This window comes from Miniopterus natalensis, chromosome 2, assembly GCF_054644295.1.
Source record: "Miniopterus natalensis isolate mMinNat1 chromosome 2, mMinNat1.hap1, whole genome shotgun sequence".
NCBI lineage: Eukaryota > Metazoa > Chordata > Mammalia > Chiroptera > Miniopteridae > Miniopterus > Miniopterus natalensis.
The window spans coordinates 140,207,339-140,214,750 of record NC_142082.1 but is presented as its reverse complement, the minus strand read 5'-3'; positions in this window follow the sequence as shown (position 1 = coordinate 140,214,750).

Sequence of the window (7,412 nt, the reverse complement as noted above, 5' to 3'; positions counted from 1 at the left end):
CCACACATGTTCAAGGAAGGAGAGGCAGGTTAGCCCTAACTGATTCAAAACACAGAACATTCAAATAAAAATTCAAGCAACAAAACACAAGACAAGAATACAAGAAAGGTCACAAGGTGAATTTAGGGTCAAAGAACAGCCGGCATTCAATGCTCCTGGCGTTCAAAGGAAGGATGGTGATCATGATTCATGGCAGAAGAGGCACCTGAGAAATGCTAGGACTTGTGCAGTGGGAGAGGTGTGCATTCCACATGAGAGGACGATGAGAACAAAGTCCCCAAGGCTCAACTGCGGGCCTAACACATAGCAGATACTCAACAAATACATGTTCGTTCATTGAGTGAATAGGGCCCTAGAGAATCTGAGTCTGCTCTTGGCTGTAGCAGTGACAAGAGAGCATGGGTTGGCAGATGCCAAGCCTCAGGCAGTACATCACCAGGGAGATAACCTTGAGCTGGCAGGAGTAGCAGGGGCATAGGTGGGGCTGAGCTGCACCAAAAACACTAACTAACGGTCTGTCCTTGCTGCAGCTATCCAGGATGCCAACTCTCCAGCTGCCCCAAGGCCCAGGCCTAAAAAGAAGGTGACATTCTGCCTGCAGAACATGGCTCTGCCCAGCCAGGGTCTCAAAGGCCTGCTGCCAGCTGCCTGCCTTGGCACTGCCTGGGGCCCTGTCTGGCACCAGGCCCAGCCACACTCTGTTCCTCAGAGCTATCAGGTTCGCGTGTTGACAGGGCTAAGGATAGCTGGACTGTCACAGTCCTGGTCAAATCAAATCTTTCTTGGGGTTCCCTGGAACTGCCTCTCTCGTGCCACTCACTTCCAGGCCTCTATCACCCCACCCCAGCCCTTCCCAGAAAGTTGTCTGGCTTGTTCAAGCTCCCATCAAGTAATACACAAATCATCCTTCAAAGGCAGCAGCATATTGTTCATTCTTTTATCCAAAACTTCCAAACTCCAAAAAGCTCTAAAGACCAAAAGTTCTTCGTAAATCACTTACACGAGGCTATTTATAGTCTTCATGTATCCCACTTAGTGTGAATATTCATACATTTCACTGCAGAAATATTAATGTCGGATTCCGTGCTTCCAGGTGCCACCTCAAACACCACTGTGGTTTTCCTTATACATTATATGCACTATGTGTCCTTTCTGAAATCAAAAAAATTCTGAATCCCAAGAGTCATCTGGGCCCAAGGGCTAGGTGAAGGGATTGTGGATTTACAGCATAAGCCCAGACTTAGGTTTTACAGCAAAAGGATTTCAAGCTTGAATGCCTGCTCCTCAGAGCTGGTGGCAAGGAGGGCTCCCAGGAAGACAAGGTGGAATGGGTGGACTTGGACAGCTCAGGCAGTGACTGCTTACCAACTGGGACACAGTGTGGTGTTTCAGTGCTTTTACAAGAGTAGCTCGGGTATACCAGCTGCCCAGGAGCCATGGCTTCACTTCTTCCAGGGGCCAGGCTGCACACTCATCTCCTCACCTGTTTCCTTCAACATTTAAATGAAGCTCTGGGTGGGGATGAAAGGAACTGAAGCAAATAGCACACTCAAGGAACTCAGTGAGTAGCAGCTACTTGGATTGTTCTTTCATCCAGTGTTTCTTGACCACTTGCACTATCTAGGCCCCTGGGGGCAAGACAATGCTTAAATTACACCGTGTACTCAAGCAGAAAGACAGAATGTGCACATGCAATTAGAAGCAAATTGGGCTGAGTAGATTAAAGTCAGATTTCAGAGGACAGTCAAGTTTGGCCTTGAGAAAAGGAAGCTTGGGGGTTAAGAATGTGCCCTGGGTGGTGTCAGGAGACCTAGGCTGGATCAGGCTGACTCACTGTGCAACCATAACACCATCCTTTCCTCTCTCGGCCCAGTGTTCCTCATCGACAACATGGAGACTTAGCCTTCAATCTCCTCTCAGTTCCCTTCCACTCTCTGTGATGCCAGATGTCGGAAGGACTATTATCTAGAGGAGAAATTGGACTTAGTCTCTGTGACTCCCAGGGGTACAAACAAAACCAAAGTGTGGAAGTCACAGGAGACAGATTTCTGCTCAAATTAAGGGCTTTTAAAAATGTTTTCTACAGTCAGGAGGGCTGCCTGCCTCATCCTCACCCCAGAGCGGGAGTCCAAAGTTTGGGCATTGGGCAGGGAGTCAGAGCAGATGAGCATGTGGTCCCTGCCCATCCAAAGGGTCTAGGATTCCATAAGCTGAACCTCAAGAGAGGCCTGGTATTTGCAGAGCATTTGCCATCTTACCAAGTGGCAATTTTATTTAATTCCATCCTTGGGCCAGGTCTAGAAGACAGCGAGGCAGGAACTTCCAGTCTTCAAGGAGGTGTTGGGGCCTAGGACCCTGGGTGGAGAGCAGAAATGTCCTCCTGGGCTCCTGGATGTTAAAGGAGGGGAACCTCTAGTCATCTGTGCACATAAAACATAAAATGCAAACTGTACACCAAAGAGCAGAATATAATCAGTGGGGGTTTAGTGGCAACAAGGGCTGGCAGGGGTTAATGGAGCAATTTGTGTCCTCACTCCCCTCTCCAGTGGGGCATGCAGCTGCTGCCCTTGAGGAGTGAAAAGTGTGGCTGACCCATCCACAGGAAACCATGAGGGACTAAGGTCCCGCAGACTCTGCTCCGCTTCATTGCCAGAGAGGAGAGGTACACTGAGGTTACAGAGAAGGACAGGCAGGGGAAGGGGCTTCCTGGAGGTGGTGGGCACCATGTTGGTAGGTAAGGATGAGTGGAACGTAGGAGGCAGAGGAGGGGGAAGGGAGTGGTGATGGGAGCACCATGAGTAAGGGCTTGGAGAGTCCCTTGCCTTGGTCCATAAATACTCCCCTTCCAGAGGTAAAGCAGAGGTCACTGATTTAATCATGCAAATACCTCGTTCTCCCCCCTTCCTGTAATAGCATCTCCAAATGGTCCAGTCCCAGATTCCCAGAAAGATATCCTTGGACAGAAGTCAAAGAGCTCAGCCAACACCCCCAAAAGAAGAGTTCTAGAAAGGTCATTGTCTCCATCCCCCTTCCTCTGAGGCATTCCCCCAGACCGAGGAATCAGAGTGGGTCTGCTTTCCAGTGGACTCTTCCCCACCCCCACCCTGGCTTCTGGAGCAGGAGAAGAAGAAAGGGGAGTGGAGGGCAGTGAGGCCTGGGTCTGGGATGTCACAAAGAGAGAAAGGAGACATTCAGGGGAGCCTCTGTGGGTGAGCTGAGCCTCGGGGATGTCCCCACAGATCCAATGAGCTCATTTCAAACCAACCCCTTTGCTTTTGAATTTCTGCCCTCTGCTCCTCCATTCCCCACTCCCACTTTCCTTGGCTGGGCCAAGGTGACAGCGTGGAGAAGGCAGGTAGCACACAGTGAACTGAGCTCTTCCCTGGGAGCAGAACAGTTCGTCCTGTCCTCTGCTTCCCAGGAGGCAGGGAAGGCTTTGAGGTCTAAGTTCCACCGTGGACAAAATCCCTGGACAGGTATAGACACAAGGTCTGAGAATCCCAGACTAGGAGGGAGATGAGGGACCGTGTCTCCTTCCTGGCCTGCTGAGACAGTGACAGCAGCTAAGGGTAAAGAGTGGGGGAGATAAGAGAGCTTGGGACCCTCACTTCTCTACCATGAGCCACAGTCCATACTTTGCTCCAGAATTATCTTTAAATTCGCATCTGTCCCCCTATCAACGCTCACCTGCCTTCACTGTAAACACCTTTGATGGATTCCCATTGTTGAAAGTACAGAATCTGATCTCCTTGCCCCTACATTCCATCTCCCCCGTCACTCCAATATTTGTCTCCCTACCTAATGCTCCAATCTCCTCCTTCTCTAAACCCTCTGCTCCACCTGCACTGACCCCAAACAAGGTTTCCTAAACTGTCTTCTGCCCCTTCCTCTGTGTACCCCTGCTCCTCTATTTCCTATATCCCACACTTCCCTCAAGGCTTAGCACAAATGACACCTCTCCCTGAAACCTTCCCCATAACTCTAGCACCCGCTGCTGGTGTCCTCTTCTTCTCTGGACACCTCAAATTAGCACCACACATTAAAGTTGTTTTTTTAGGACTTGGGGTGCCTGGCCCCATATGTAGATGGCATTGATTATTTAAAATGGGCATTGTATTGGTCCAATCATGGCACCTGCTCTAGAAGAGACAGGGTAGAGAAGCGCATGGCAGGGGTCAACAACCCTCAGCCTGAACCCAAGAGATGTCTACATAATGATTAAAATGAAAAGTCTCGTGTGTTGTAGAATTGCGCACCTGAAACCTATAAAATTTTTTTAACTGGTGTCACTCCAACAAATTCTTTTTCTTTTTTAAATGAAAGGTCTCCTCCCAGGTTCAGAAGTGTAGGCCTTGTACAAGTTGATGGAGCCCTAAAGGAAAAGAGAGACCCAAAGCTGGAGATGAGGGCTGAGGTAGGGGACACAGAAAGAATATGGGAGGCAAGTCTCCCCCCCCCCCCCCCCCCCCCCCCCAGGGAAGGAGATAAACTTCAGGGACTAAAGAGGACAGAAACTAGTTCCTGGGAAAGAATGTGATACTCCTCCTAGAAGAAAAAAAACAACGAAGTTCTGGAGAGGAGGGGTCCTGATCTTATCTGATATTTACATTCCAGAGGCCCCAGCTGCTGCTTCTTCCCTTAATTAGAAAATACCTGAGAATCCCAGCTATGTGCTGGGAGAAAGGAATTCAGGTGCCTCTCCCGACCTCCACTCCCAGTCCTGCTCCCCTCACCTCTGACCTCTGGGCATGCTATGTGGATAGACCGATGGGAGCAGGGGCTGTATCTGTGTTTCTGTTTCTTTGTCTACTTTGGGTTGATCCTTTAAGCTAGTTTGTTTTGTTTTTTCTTTTTGGCAGATAATGTAAGAGGGTCTGGAAACTATCAGGGCTCCACTCCTGCAGGAAAAAAAAAAAAAATCAGAAATAGCCCCTAAGAGAAAGAGCAGATTCTCTCATTCAGACACACACACACACACACACACACACACACACACACACACACACACACACACATCATTCTTACTCTACCACCGTGATGTCCACTATGCTGACATTTCATCTACTCCCTCATCCGGCTGTCCATTCAAAACCACTCACTAGGGTCTACTGTACATGTGTCAGGCACAGTGCTGGAGTACAGACACTTCTGTGGGAGTCTCCGTTCTCAATAATATATGATAAAAGCTAGAATCCAGCTATAACCATGCTGTGAGTGGGTGGAGACAAAGTTTTGTTTTGTAGATGCCCCAGAAGCAGTCTCATATGAGCTGGTCCTTGAAGGATTCATGCAAGGTGAGCATCTCAGGCAGAGGGTAAAGCAGGAGCAAAGAACTGGACACCATAAATTGGCCTTCCTCTTCCTCCTACATCAGACTTCTCTCTCACTCTGCTGGTCCTTCCCGTTGGCATTCAAACATGCTCTAGTGCTGCCCACCTTAGAACAAGCTTTCTGGACCACCTTCCCCAGCAGCTCCTTCTCTAGCTATCTGTCCCTTTTCACAGGCTCGCCCCTTCCTTGCCCCTGTTCACACCTCAGCCCACTCCAGGCTGGCCTGGGTTCCTATCGCCCCAGGGAAACTGCACTAGCTAAGATTCCCAGAGACTCCACGCTGTTAAAATCACCAGACACTTGACATCCCTTATATTCCTAGACCTCTTAGCCTTCAGCCACTGAATGCTCCTTCCTTGAAACACTTTCTCTCCCTGGCCTCCTTGACACCTCACTTCAGGTTTTCTTCCAGACATACCCTCTCAGTCCTTCCCCCAATTCACTTCCTTTATCTGGTCTATGAACATTGATGTTCCTATCCGATCTATAGACATAGATGTTCCTCATAAACATTGATGTTCCTCTGGCTGGTCCTGGACCCTCTTCTCTTCTTACTGTGTACTATTTCTTTGAGTAATCTCATCCATTGCCATGGCTGTAATCGCATCTTCTATACACCAAAAAATCCCAAATTTAGGTGTCCAACCCCGACCTCCCTTCTGAGCTCCTGAACAGTCTATGGAATCTTCTATTTGATGCCTCCTTTCAGATGTCTCTTAGGCATCTCAAATTTAGCCTGTTCAAAACTGAATTATTGAGCCCTGGCCAGGTGACTCAGTTGGTTGGAGCGTCATCTCCTACACCAAAAGGTTGAGGTTTTGATTCCCGGTCAAGGGCACTTACCTAGGTTGAGGCACATATGGGAGGCAACTGATTGATGTTTCTCTCTCACATATATATATCTCTCTCTCTTCCTCTCTCTCTAACAATAAATTTAAACCAGATATCCTTGGGTGAGGATTTAAAAAACAAACAAAACTGAATTGTTGACCTTTGTCTCTCCACCAGCTCCTTCTTAATTATTGCCCACCTTAGTAAATAACATATCATGTATCCAATTGCTCACACTCAAAACCAGGGAATCATATTTGACCCCTCCGTCTCTCTTACCCCACCCCTGCATCTAATGAATTATGAAGTGCAAGTCTACTTCCAAAATACACCCAAACCTGTCCCCTTCTCCTCCTCTACGTTTTGTCCAGGCTGCAGCCATCTCTCCTCTGTACTACGCCTCCCTAGCGGAAGGTCTCCTCGTGTTCACCAGCAAGCCCTTAACCAGCCTCCACTCACCATTCAGCGCAGTCCTCTTTAAAATGTGACCTCCTGGTGTCCCCCACCTACTTAGAATCCTTCCATGGTCTCAGGCCCCCGACTCTCTCCAGCCCCACCCAGCTTTTCCAGTCTCCCCCTTGATGACCAGTCCTCAGCCCCACTGGCCTTCACCTGGTTCTTCTAACCGGCCACACTTTTCCAGGGCCAGGGCCCGGGAGTGTGGTCCTCTTTGCCAGTCACCCTTGATAAGGTCCACTCCACGCCCACACATCGCCCCTCACTTGGCTCCCTCCCACCTCCTCCGCAGCGTCTGTCCCTCACCTCCCCAGGCCCTGGCTAAGGGCTTTGACACGCAGAAGGCGCGGGTGAATACGGGAGCGGGAAGGCAGGCCAGAAGGAGGGGAGAAAGACAGGGCGAGGGGGTGAAGCTTGGAGCCAGCAGGCGAGGCCTGAGGGCCGAGGGCCGAGGGCTGAGGGCCGAGCCGCGGGGCGCGCTAAGCTGCCCATTTCAGCATTCAGCTTCCAGAGCTGCGCCTGTTTTACTCTGCGCTGTCCCTGGAGCTTCGTCGTTACAATGTTCCGTGTTACTGAGTGGCGGCTGATGGCCCTGCCGGCTCCAGCTGGCCCGGGAAGCTGCGCGGTTCTTAATCGCCCTCTGCCCCCTGGCGGCCGTGCCGGTGCCGACGGCGGTTCCCGCCCAGCCCGGCGTCACCGCGCTCTGCCTTGATTGTCTGTCCTACAGCACCACCCTCTGGCGAGAGCTGCTAAGAGTTGGCTTCGCGACCTGCGTTCACTTCCACTTTCTTTTC